Here is a 14,386-nt window from a genome sequence, read left to right on the forward strand (position 1 = left end):
GGGCAAAAGGACTATTATCTAAAATTCAAAATCTAGTGTGTGAGAGTGAATGGGTTTCCTCTTGTGGAGTTTAGAAGGTAAATTTGACTGGATTTTACTTATGCTACATATGATTGGAGAAACCAGAAAGAGATTAACCAAAACGAGTCCTTGAGGCAATAGAAAATGAATCAGCTTTGCCTACCCCCACCTAATAAAGATTATACTCCTTTCAGTAGATTAATTTTATTGCTTCACGGCTGAATATGTGCACTCAGCCCAACAGAACTGAAACTTCCAAGCTACAATAAAACTAAATAAGCATTGTTACAGACATACAACAAAGCAAGACCCAATAACGTTTTATTAATCCTCAATGCCAATTCACATATGCTTGAGAAGAATACTCCTTTTCTTCTATACTGTGGACAATGGCAGCATTTTATGAAGTCTCTCTCTTAAAACTTAAACATTTGCTTTTTCTTTTCTGCTGCTTAACACAGTGAGAGTTGAAGCTTCTGGAGTGTTTTATTTATTTATATGGCATTTGTCTTGATGTATCCTGAGTAGTAATACATAGTAACAGAGACAGATGAGAATTCTGTATCATTCTTTCCCTCAGGGCAAACTGGGCACACATAGATCTAACAACAACAAACAAACAAACAAACCAAAAAGCCCACAGAGCAGAACAATAAATATCAGGAACTAAAATGGAGAAAACTGTTTCCAAGCACAAACCTGAAAAACTGCACAACAGAACAATATTCAACTCAAAGTGAGGTTTATCCTTGTTAATTTTCACATTGTATAGTGGATTTTAGCTTAATTCCTCAATTCTTTTGCACTAATCAGGTTACTTCCAAATCCGTTATCACTTTCTTTGGTTATAAGGAAACAGCCATGACTTCAAGAGTGCTCTATATATAATGTGGTATTTGATCCCAAGTAGTAGCTGAAGTATAGAGATTTTTAAACAAAATATAAATATGATTACTCAAGGTCTGGTTATTTCCTGCTAAGCAATTGTTTATTCAATATATACCTTGTGATTATTAACTATGGGATAAATACCATACTAGGTCCTGGGAATATAAGCATGAACAAGATGAGATTTCTTAAGAAATTTTTGTTTAGAGGAAGGAATAGATGACTAAGTGGCTCAGGACCCAAGAAGCAGTATCCATCTAAGGAAGATACTCAAGAGATAATGTTTGGCTGAGATAAGAACATTGTAAAGATGTTGGTCAAGGAAAGGGGAAGGAGATCGGGGAGCAAGAGAGGGTAACTGTAGGCTACTGGTCCTCAGGAGGGAGTCTTCCAGCAAAAGAACATCCAATATAAAGGCTCTAGGGCCAAAGTCTACAGTTCAGAATCTTCAATTGTATGCTAAGACAGAACAGGAATCACACATCCCTAAGGAACCCTATATACAATTGGCCAGTGCATGTGTGTCCTTTGGCATTTCATCCTTCTGGGCATGACTCATTTCCCAGCTTGTTGGTCCATCTGATTTTTCACAAAGTCCAATCTTTCCACCTTGTCCAGGTTTGAAAGACATCAGAAGAAATTAAAATTGCTCTCATAGACCAATAGTTCAAAACCAGGGTTACTTTCGCCTCCTGGGGATATTGACAATGTTGTTTACAACAGTTTCAGAACTGAGGGAAAAGGGGTGCTAGTAGCACCCACTGAATAGAAGCCCTTGAGACCACTAAACACTCTCTAATGTACAAAACCAGTCCTACCCAAATAATTAGCTGGCCCCAAGTGTCAACAGACCAGTGCAATATGTCTGGAGCAATCAGACCCACTGGTTTACATTTATTTAGTTTATAATTTATTTATATTACAAATAAAACTGTTCAAACTGTAGTCAAGTAGTTTCCCCAACTTCTACTGCTAATTTTTTAAAAAAAGGAGTTTTATGTTAGAATCACTTCTGTCTGACTCCTCACCTGTGCTCTCAAACAATGAACTAACCTGCTTGAAACCCAGACAGGTGTCCTTCCTGGTTGACCTTGGTTTTGTCCTGTGTCCATCATGCTCTCCTCTCATATTTCCTAAAGATTCATCCTAAAAGAGATTACTTTAATAAAATATCAGCATGTAACATATTTATGATAAAGCAGGACAATTTTTTCATGAAAGTATTTTTAAAATTTCCTTTTAAACCACGTTTCTTTCCTCAAGGACCCTTTCCAATCCAAATTCCTCTACTTCTTAGCTCTGTGTCTGTCTAACACACACAACCTCTGTAATTTCTTCTGTTGTCCGGAGCAATTCGACTTTGACTCTGAGCTTGCAAACTCCAACAAGTTTAAAAAAGGAAAGGAAAAGAAAGGAAAGGAAATCAGAAGTTAGCTGTTCCTTTCCACTTTAAAAGGCATGTCATCTATTGTTTCTTAAGACTGCCTCTTGGGGGTTTCTGACTCAGACCTCATCAAAGTCTTCCTTCAAAACAAAGAAAATTCCTTCATAGGATTTAGGGAATCAGGGAATAGGAAGATGTTCTATTGGTAAAAAAAAATTTTTTTAAATTTCTTTATCATTTTTATATACATAATTTAACCAGCCTCTGAATTAACTTTTAAGATTTGCTTTACCTAAGTGTTAAGATCCTGAAGTAAAAATGGTAATCATATAAGCTACTACTCATTATACGTTGGGCATCAAGCTAATTTGTTCATTTAATACAAGTCTGTAAACTGGGAGTATAGGACACATCTGGCCCATTTCCCATTTATGTATGGCCCACAAGCCAAGAATGCCTTTTACATTTTTAAGTAGTTATATTTTAAGTGGTTACATAGGAATCTACAAAACTGCCTCGATTGTGCCTCTTGGCCCACTGCTGATAAAATCAATGAATATATAATTCAATCTATTTTTCTTTCCTGTCTCCTTTCCTTATAGTGTTAATTAAAGGGCCTATTTCTGTTCACTTCATAAAAAATACAAATTATCCTCAAATAGTCCTTTTTCCATGGTCACAAGATGGTCACAAAGAGGTGGCATAAATGTTGTTCCTGATGGTGATTCTGTGTTTAAACTCCAGGTCTGTGACTCTTGGAGAATAACTAATCCTTCTGTTTCTCTACACATAAAATGGGGATAGTAGTCTTGGAGATTATAGATGTAAAGCACTCAAAATCACAATTGGCATTAACTGTGTGGCATGCCTTCAGATAGCATGCAGCTTTGACTCAGGAGCAAAATAAAACATTCACATGATTTCCACTTTGTGTCATATTAATTACATTTTATAAAATATCAAAATAAATGTAGTGCTCTTAAATACCTCACAATGCTCAATATGAGTTCTGGGAGGTTACTGCTTTCAGTCAAAGTAGAACCCAGAGTGCAGTTGCAGGACTACAAAAGCTGACCACAGTTGGGAGATCCAATTCCCAGAAAGCAAATATATTCCCTGCTTAGGAAAGGAAATCATAAGCAACACAGAGGTGACTTCAAATGAGAGAACCAGCCTGTGGTATGGAATTTAGGAATGAGCCTCCATGGCTCTCTTAGGTAAAGGTGAGCCTGGCAACATCAAGGAGTGATCCCATAGGTAGAGACAGGTAGTAAGACCTTGAATATTAGAAACAAAACTGGAATCTAATTTCCACAAACAAAAACTAAGTTTAAGAATAAGATTGAAACCCAGTTTCCAGTACTGGGTTGTAATGGATTACAAGAGTTCTCGAATCCACAGACTATCTGACATTCTTCCTCAACAAGATTCAGATCATCACTCTTAGAAACTTCAGTGACAAAAAAACTTCTAGTGACAATTAGATAGCTACAACTATGGTAAGAGGCAGATTCAATGTTAGAAAGTGAACAAGGTCTGACAGCAGAAACTCAGATGAAAGTATAATTATAATCCCTATTGGTAAATGGGAAAGGTGGTGTTTAATGAGAAGTACTCAAAAAAAGTGAAATTAGTCGTCGGGCCTGGTGGCACATACCTGTCATCCCTTAGGCTCGGGAGGCTGAAGCAGAAGGATTGCGAGTTCAAAGTCAGCCTCAGCAAAAGCAAGGTGTTAAGCAACTCAGTGAGACCTTGTCTCTAAATAAAATACAAAATAGGGCTGGGGGTGTGGCTCAGTGGTTGAGTCCCCCTGAGTTCAATCCCAGGTATCCCACCCACAAAAATATAGTGAAGTTAAGTTTAGCAGAGAAGAGAAGAGCATTCCAGGTGGAATGACTACCACAAGTAATGAAAGGGTGAGTTGTTAAGGAATGACAAGCTTTATTATGTGATTGGGGCAAAGTAATGATGAACAGAAGTACATGGGCCCAAAGAGACAAAGACCTCATGTACCATTTTGAAGAATTTGAGGAAGCTGTATTTGCAAAATGACAAGTAAGAAAAGGGTGAGAGAAGGATTCGGTGGAAGCAGAATAGGCCCAAATAATTACATTGTTTGGGTATCATGTTGAGGGATTTAAGCTATATTCTATGGGCACCAGTTGGCATTAAATATTCAAGAAGAGGATTTATTAGATTTAACTCTCCTTTTGGATCACAACTTTGGGGACAATGGGAAGAGTTTGCATTTTAATATGGTCAAGATATAACACATCTTATTTCAGGACAGCAAAAGCAATGATGAAAATTATTTGAAGAAACACAACTTCACTAAAATATGTTTGATAGAGAGAACTCAGAATGGTTAAAACTTGGAGAGAAGCATCTGTCCCAAATTCTGTGACTTGATAGAATGTTTCCAATGTTTCCCAGGTGCTGGGGTCTACCATGGAGATTCTGATTAGTAGTTTCTGGGAGGGACCCAGGAATTTTCTTTTTCTTTCTTTCTTTTTTTTTGGTAACAGGGATTGAACCCAGGGTGCTTAACCATTGAACCACATCCCCAACCCTTTTTAATTTTTATTTTGAGACAAGGTCTCACTAAGTTGCTTAGGGCCATGCTAAGTTGCTGAGGCTGACTTTGAACTTGTGATCCTCCTGCCTCAGCCTCCCAAGCAGCTGTAATTACAGGAATGCACCACAGTGCCCAGTGGAATCTTCATCTTTGAACAATGGTCAGGTGATAATAATTGCATGCCTTGTTCAGTGCCTCACAAGTCAAGTGTATAGAAAAAAACATGGCAGCAATTTCTTGACCCAGATAGAGATTACATTGTTGTTTCCTATCTGTGGTAATTTTTTAAATGCATGCTTCCTATTTACCCCTGTTCTTCATGTAGTTTAAGCTTCAATTAAGGCTTATTAAAATGCATAACAGAATACTTCAATAAGAAATTAAAGCAGTATTTAATTTTTAAATTTTAATTTAATTCTTAATTTTAGTAAATCTAAATATACTGTGATGGTTAATTTTATGGGCCAACTTGACTTGGCTAAGAGATTCCCAGATGGCTGGTAACAGTGTTTCTGGATGCATCTGTAAGTGTGTTTTCAGAAGATATTAGCATATGAATTGGTGAACTGAGTAAAGTTGAAGACTTTCCATAATGTGAGGAAGGGGGGTACTATCTAATCCATTAAAGGCTTGAACTAACCCAAGAAACAGAAAGGGTAAAATCATTCTCTTTGGTTGAAATATGCATCTCTTACCCTCAAATCTCAGCACTCTTCTTTCTCAGAGAGTCTGAGCTCATGCCACCATCCCTTCCCCTTCTGCCACTCTGTCTCAGGCCTACAGGCCCACTGAAACACACCATCAACTTTGCTGGTTCTCCATCTTGTGGATCATAGTCCTCCTCAGCTTCCACGACTGCACTAACCAATTCCTCTGCTCACTATGACTGCCCATTTGTTAAAAATCCTCAAAGTTTTGGAGAACCAGGAATGATGACACATTCCTGTAATCCCAGCAGCTCAGGGGGGTAACACAGGAGGATTGCAAGTTCAAAGCCAGCCTCAGCAACTTAATGAGGCCCTAAGCAACTCAGTGAGACCCTGTCTCTAAATAAAATAATAATAATAATAATAACAAGGGCTAGGAATGTGACTCAATGGTTAAGCACCCTTTGATTCAATCCCTAGTATTCTCCAAAAATTTTGGGAGGGAATCAACTTAAAGAGAAAGGTGAAAAATCTATATCATGAAAACTACAGAACCCTAAAGAAAGAAATCAAAAAAGATCTTAGAAGATGGAAAGATCTACCTTGTTCTTGGATAGACAGAAATAATATTATCAAAATGACCACACTTTCAAAAGCACTATACAGATTTAAAGCAATTCTGATCAAAAACCCAATGACGTTCCTCACAGAAATAGATAAAGCAGTCATGAAATTCATCTGGAAAAATAAGAGACTCCGAATAGCTAAAGCACTCAATAGCAGGAAGATTAAAGCAGGTGGCATCACTATACCAGACCTTAAACTATACTACAGAGAAATAGTAACAAAAAAATCACGGTATTGGCACCAAAACAGACTGGTAGACCAATGGTAAAGAATAGAGGACACAGAAACTAATCCACACAATTAAAATTATCATATATTAGACAAAGGCGCCAAAAACATGCATTGGAGAAAAGATAGCCCCTTCAACAAATGGTGCTGGGAAAACTGGAAATCCATATGCAACAGAATGAAATTAAAACCCTATCTCTCACCATGCACAAAACTCAACTCAAAATGGATCAAGGATTTAGGAATAAAGCCAGAGACCCTGCATCTAACAGAAGAAAAAAGTAGGCCCTAATCTCCATCATGTGGGATTAGGCCCCAACTTCCTTAATAAGACTCCTATAGCACAAGAATTAAAATCAAGAATCAATAAATGGGATGGATTCAAACTAAAAAGTTTCTTCTCAGCAAAAGAAACAATCTGTGAGGTGAATAGAGAGCCTACATCTTGGGAGCAAATTTTTACTCTTCACACATCAGATATAGCACTAATTTCTAGGGTATATAAATAACTCAAAAATTTAAATACCAAAAAAAAACAACAAATAACCAAATCAATAAATGGGCCAAGGACCTGAACAGACAATTCTCAGAAGAGTATATACAATCAATCAACAAATATATGAAAAAATGTTCATTATCACTAACAATTAGAGAAATGAAAATCAGAACTACTCTAAGATTTCATCTCACTCCACTCAGAATGGCAGCTATTATGAAGACAAACAACAGTAAGTGTTGGTGAGGATGTGAGGGAAAAGGTACACTCATACACTGCTGGTGAGACTACAAATTGGTGCAGCCAATATGGAAAGCAATATGGAGATTCCTTGGAAAACTGGGAATGGAACCACCATTTGACCCAGCTATTCCTCTCTTCAGTCTATACCCAAAGGACTTAAAACAGCATACTACAGGGACACAGCCACATCATGTTTATAGAAGCACAATTCAGTAGATGAATGGATTAAAAAATATGGCATATATACACAGTGGAATATTACTCCGCAATAAAAGAGACTAAAATCATGGCATTTGCAGGTAAATGGATGGAGTTAGAGAAGATAATGCTAAGTGAAGTTAGCCAATCCCGAAAAACCAAATGCTCAATGTTTTCTTTGATATAAGGAGGGTGATTCATAATGGAGTAGGGAGGGGAACATGGGAGGAATAGATGAACTCTAGATAGGGCAGAGGAATGTGAGGGGAAGGGATGGGACACGGGGTTAGAAATGATGGTGGAATGTGAAGGACATAGTTATCCAAAGTACATGTATGAAAACACAAATTGGTGTGAATATACTTTGTATACAACCAGAGATATGCTGTGCTCTATATATGAAATAGGAATTGTAATGCATTCTGCTGTCATATATAAATAAAAATAATAATAAAAAATCCCAATATTTGATTTCCAGGACACATGAGAACTTCTACAAATCAATAAGAAAACGGTAAGCAATAGAACTAATAAATGAATTCAGCAAAGTGGCAGGATATAAAATCAACACGCATAAATCAAAGGCATTTCTGTATATCAGCGACAAAACTTCTGAAACAGAAATGAGGAAAAACACTCCATTCACAATATCCTCAAAAAAACATAAAATACTTGGGAATCAACCTAACAAAAGAGGTGAAAGATTTATACAATGAAAACTACAGAACCCTAAAGGGAGAAGTAGAAGAAGATCTTAGAAGATGGAAAAATATACCCTGTTCATGGATAGGCAGAAATAACATTATCAAAATGGCGATATTACCAAAAGTTCTCTATAGGTTTAATGCAATGCCAATCAAAATCCCAACGGCATTTCTTGTAGAACTAGAGAAAGCAATCATGAAATTCATATGGAAAAATAAAAGACCCAGAATAGCAAAAGCAATTCTAAGCAGGAAGTGTGAATCAGGCGGTATAGCGATACCAGATTTCAAACTATATTACAGAGCAATAGTGACAAAAACAGCATGGTACTGGTACCAAAACAGGCGGGTAGACCAGTGGTATAGAATAGAGGACACAGAGACTAATCCACAAAGTTACAACTATCTTAATATTTGATAAAGGGGCTAAAAGCATGCAATGGAGGAAGGATAGCATCTTCAACAAATGGTGTTGGGAAAACTGGAAATCCATATGCAACAAAATGAAACTGAATCCCTTTCTCTCGCCATGCACAAAAGTTAACTCAAAATGGATCAAGGAGCTTGATATCAAATCAGAGACTCTGCGTCTGATAGAAGAAAAAGTTGGCTCCGATCTACATATTGTGGGGTCGGGCTCCAAATTCCTTAATAGGACACCCATAGAACAAGAGTTAATAACAAGAATCAACAAATGGGACTTAATTAAACTTAAAAGTTTTTTCTCAACAAGAGAAACAATAAGAGAGGTAAATAGAGAGCCTACATCCTGGGAACAAATTTTTACTCCTCACACTTCAGATAGAGCCCTGATATCCAGAGTATACAAAGAACTCAAAAAATGAGACAATAAGATAACAAATAACCCCATCAACAGATGGGCCAAGGACCTGAACAGACACTTCTCAGAGGAGGACATACAATCAATCAACAAGTACATGAAAAAATGCTCACCATCGCTAGCAGTCAGAGAAATGCAAATCAAAGCCACCCTAAGATATCATCTCACTCCAGTAAGATTGGCAGCCACTATGAAGTCAAACAACAAGTGCTGGCGAGGATGTGGAGAAAAGGGTACACTTGTACATTGCTGGTGGGACTGCAAATTGGTGCGGCCAATTTGGAAAGCAGTTTGGAGATTCCTGGGAAAGCTGGGAATGGAACCACCATTTGACCCTGCTATTGCCCTTCTCGGACTATTCCCTGAAGACCTTAAAAGAGCATGCTACAGGGATACTGCCACATCGATGTTCATAGCAGCACAATTCACAATAGCTAGACTGTGGAACCAACCCAGATGCCCTTCAATAGATGAATGGATAAAAAAAAATGTGGCATCTATACACAATGGAGTACTATGCAGCAATAAAAAACGACAAAATCATAGAATTGGCAGGGAAATGGATGGCACTAGAGCAGATTATGCTTAGTGAAGCTAGCCAATCCCTAAAAAACAAATACCAAATGTCTTCTTTGATATAATGAGAGCAACTATGAACAGAGCAGGGAGGAAGAGTAGGAAGAAAAGATTAACATTAAACAGAGACATAAAGTGGGAGGGAAAGGGAGAGAAAAGGGAAATTGCATGGAAATGAAGGGAGACCCTCATTGCTATACAAAATTACATATAAGAGGTTGTGAGGGGAATGGGAAAATAAACAAGGAGAGAAATGAATTACAGTAGATGGGGTAGAGAGAGAAGATGGGAGGGGAGGGGAGGGGGGATAGTAGGGGATAGGAAAGGTAGCAGAATACAACAATTACTAATAGGGCATTATGTAAAATTGTGGATGTGTAACCGACGTGATTCTGCAATCTGCATTTGGGGTAAAATTGGGGGTTCATAACCCACTTCAATCTAATGTATGAAATATGATATGTCAAGAGCTTTGTAATGTTGTGAACAACCAATAAAAAAATGTAAAAAAAAAAAAAAAAGAAAGAAAACGGTAAACAATTACATTTAAATCCCTGGTACAAAATTAAAAGTCCTCAAATTTTCACTTAAAATACATAAATTTTATCCCATATAAACTACTTCTTAATAAAAATGATCTTTAAAAATCTACTTGAGATAATCTGTATTTTTCTATGAATACATTTCATATGCCAAATAGTATGAATTGGTTTACCTTTTAGTCATTAAAATTTTATTAGCCCAACTGAGGACTTTTAAAAAGACTTTAATTGGGAAGGTGAAACCAACAAGCACAATAATGCTCATAAAACATGATATTAATTGTTAAGAAAAAGTTTAATCTATATATGCATAGAAGAGGTTATCTGGAAGAAAATACAAAGACAACCAAAGAAGGCAAGGAAATAGATTGCCCCTGAGCTTCTAGGAGGGACAGGCACATTCACTTGAGCTAAGGAGACTGAACTTAGACTTTGCCCTCTAGAACTGTAAGAAAATAAATTTGCATGGTTTTATGTCTTTAAGCTTTTAGTCATTTGTGTGGCAGCCACAGAAAACAAATACATTCATCAATCTGCCTATGGAATAGAAGGCTAGTCCAAAAAACAAATAAAATTGTATAGTGAGAATCAAAAAAAAAGACTTATAAAAATTAAAATGGAGCCAATAAGAACAGGAAGAAAGCTGACATTAAGGCATGAAAGTTGACTCTGAGCACATTCTTTGGGACTTTCGCAGCTATTTTGTCAATTTAAACTTATACTAAGCTGTAGGGAGGTTCATATTACCATTTTATAAATGATAAAATGATGGTTCTTAGAAGTTAAGTTGCCTAATGTTCATGTGACTAAGAAGAGAGTATTTGAGATCTGAACTCAAATCTGACTCCAGACAAAATGAGGAAGAAAACAAAACTATTCATATTAGTGAAATGTAAATATTATATGATATCTAACATGATTTCCTAGGTACCATTTCAACTGATTATTACAACCATTCCACAAGGTAGAGCAGATGTTAATTGTGTGTTTTGCTGGTGAATAAACCAAGAGGAAAGTGAATGAGTTGTTCAAAGTCAAAGAGCTGTAAAGTGGCCAAGCCCAGAGCCCCTATGGTCCAGGGAGGAGGTGAAGAGGAAGGTGATCAGCATGTGTGTGCTGCTTGCAACACATTGGAGCTGGAAGAGTCTTGTTTCTGGGTTAGCCAGTTAGAGTGTCTCCCAAATACAAGATGATGACCATTATTTAAAGGAACAAATGATAGGACTTAGTGACCACCGTAGTCCAATTTACATTGCTAAGACAGAGTATCTGATGCTGAGTAATGCATAAAACAAAGGTTTATTTGGCTCACAATTCTGGTGGCTGGAAGGTCCAAATAGCATGGCACAAATATCCTGGTGAGGGATCCCCAGCTGCATCACAAGATGGCAGAGACATAGAAAGGGAACCCGCTGTGTACAGAAAGGGGAAGTATATGAGATACCTGGGCAAGTGTGCAAGAGACCTTGGGGAGATATTCGAATTCGCCTGGGAACAACCCATTTCCCAGGAGAACTGACCCAGTCCCCAGTCCCTCCAGAGGGCATCAGTCTATTCATGAGAATAAGTTCGCCATGACTTAATTACCTTCCATTAGGTCCAACCTCTTAGCGGTTCTACCACCTTAACACTCTGGCCCTAAGCTTCCAGCACATGAACCTTTGGGGGACAAACTACATCCATATCACAGTAGTAAAAAATCAGAGCACAAAATGATCATGGAGAAGAGTAAAAGGACCTCTCAGCAGGCACAGGAAACATGCACTATTTTAAATACATTTCAGGTATTGATCCTAGCCTGGCCCATAAGGGATGCCTCGCAAGCACCTGCTGAGTAAGTGAAAATTCCACTAAGAAGGTGCAGAACCAGAGTCTGGGAGAGAGGAGCACTTATAGCCTTGATCCATATTTTTAAGAATCATAAGGAAAGAAATGGAAGGTAATGTCACAAGAATGGACGAGCTCTCTAGGGGAGAAGGTAGCTACAGAGGAGCATCTTCCTCAGGAGACAGTGTGATTCTGGGTTTGACCACCGCTGGGTTTAAAACCCTTATTCAAAGGCAGAGAAGCTGATGAGCTGACAGGGATCTAAACAGTATCAGGGAATCTTTGCTTCCTACTAAATTAGACCCCTCATGTCAAGGCAGAAAAAGAGGCTCTGGCAAGTTAGGGTGAGTCCTGGAGACACCTGAATGGGAGATGAGAACATGGCAAAGGAGATTGAAGTAAGTTCTCACTTCTGTCTGGGATTGATCTTGCTCTTGAGTATGATGAATACCAAGTGATATAATCAGAATTTCTATTATAACTACTAGGCTTGATTATTTTAGTCAACACTCAGCTCTGCTTAGAGTATTAACTATATTTTCAAGAAAGGATGACTTCTTTAGCTATTCTAACTGTACAGAGAATTTGAGATCCTTCTACTGTGAAGGGCACATATTGGTATGGCCTTGTTTAATGCTTGAAAATAAGGTCAGTTATCACTTGCTGGAGCAACATGGGTTTCTGGGCCCGGTGCATGTTGCCATAACTCTCACCACAGCCCCGCTGCAGGCCACTGGTGACCACACTCTTTTACAGATGCCTAGGCTCTGGCTGGATATTGGTTTCAGGTTGTACAACTGTTAGTAGTAGAGTCAGGTCAGATTCATCTGCTTCCAAAACTCCCATTATATTTCCCTCAAGGGTATGGCATTGTAAACTTTGAAATGCATTGAAATTCAAGTTATAGGAAGAAATGAGAGAGTAGAATAAATTTCTAAAACTTCTAACAGCTGCTATCCAGACTTGTTTATCATGGATGCCACTTTATCTTGTGGAATTGAACAGATAAACTTCTGCCTGATTTTAAGCTCTTTCTGACCTTTCCATGATGATAAATAAATCCCCCCAAATGGTTTGGTTAAATAAAGCATTAGCACAAACCCTCATTTTGAAAAAAAAAAATCTACAAATCTATCACTTTGTAATCTCTTTAAAAGTAGATTGTATAAAAGTGTGGCTTTGGAGATTACCTAGCAAGGAGAGAGGAAGCACATTCTCAGTAGACTATGGATCAAAATGATGTGGTTATTTTCCTAATCTCTATCATTAGATTTCAGAAAATATGTATTTAGTAAGAACAAAATATTTGTTCAACGCTCTAAACAGCTACAGCCTAAACTAGGAAGATAAAATATAGCAGGCCCAACATATAATACCCAAGGGAATGCCTAAATGTCAGAGATGCAGGCCTAATTAATTTTTTTTTTCTGGCTACACTGTGGGAACCGTCAGTCTTGATTCCTCTGTGGCCCAGAATCATGAACTTCAGGAAGAGATTCCAACCACACCTCTCATCCTAATCCCTGACTTAGCTCAGGAAACCAACAAGGTACAAAAGTACATGCCAAGGCAGTTTCCTGACCCTCAGCAAGAACCCACACATAAAAGTGCTGTTCAGAAGGAAGGACACTATCTCCCTGTGTCTCATTTTGGCTTAACATATCTGACAAGGTGTTAATATATGCCTGGGATGGGCTCACTCTCATTGAGAACAAAACACGGTTCTCATTTTAATATCAAAATGAATTCTTGATCCATGAATCAGAAAGAGAAGTACTTAGTAATGCTCAGATAAATGAAAGAGCTGGTGTATTATAAAAAAAAAAGGAAAGAAAAATATTTAAAGCAGGAAAAAAAATAGCAGTTGATTTTCTATTCCTCCCAGAATTCCAAAAAGAACATTTGAACTCTTCCTAGCAATGGAAGAACATTATACATCTTACTCGTCTGAGTCTATGAACCAAAAACAGACTTCGTGTCTGAGTCCCTAGGAAAAAAACAGCATCTGTTCTTTAGTATCAGTCATGTCTTTAAAAGAGGTGATCTTTCAAAAATAATGAGACACTGACATTTAAGTTTTGCCACAATGTCCTAAAAATGTACTCTGAATATTTGAGAGGCAAAGATGGTTGTTAGGGCTACACCTTCTCCTTAATGCAAAAGATATGTGCTTTTGAAATAAACCTAAATTTAATTTTTTTCCATTTATTTCTATTTTGTCTAGGTTTTGTTTTGAGTCATTTCACTTTTGCAATATTATGATACTCCTTTTTAAAAGCTGATGCGCAATTGTTGTAAAATTTTCTAAATATGCCACTGAAATTTTTTAGCTTAAAATCTCAAATCTACAAACTTCAAGGACTCTTTTGTAACTCAAAGGATGTATTCTTGTATGATATTCAACTTTTAGAGTCCTGAGTTTAGAAAGGTATTTTATAGTGTGACCATAAATGCTATTACACATACATATACACACAGGCAAACATATCTCCAAGTTCTATTATATAATGTATAAACATGCATGAAACATATGTATAAACATACACATTTATATTCCAACTACTCATATCTATAACCCAGATTTTCTTT

This window comes from Spermophilus citellus (genome assembly GCF_964194105.1).
Source record: "Spermophilus citellus genome assembly, chromosome: 1".
Taxonomy (NCBI): Eukaryota; Metazoa; Chordata; class Mammalia; order Rodentia; family Sciuridae; genus Spermophilus; species Spermophilus citellus.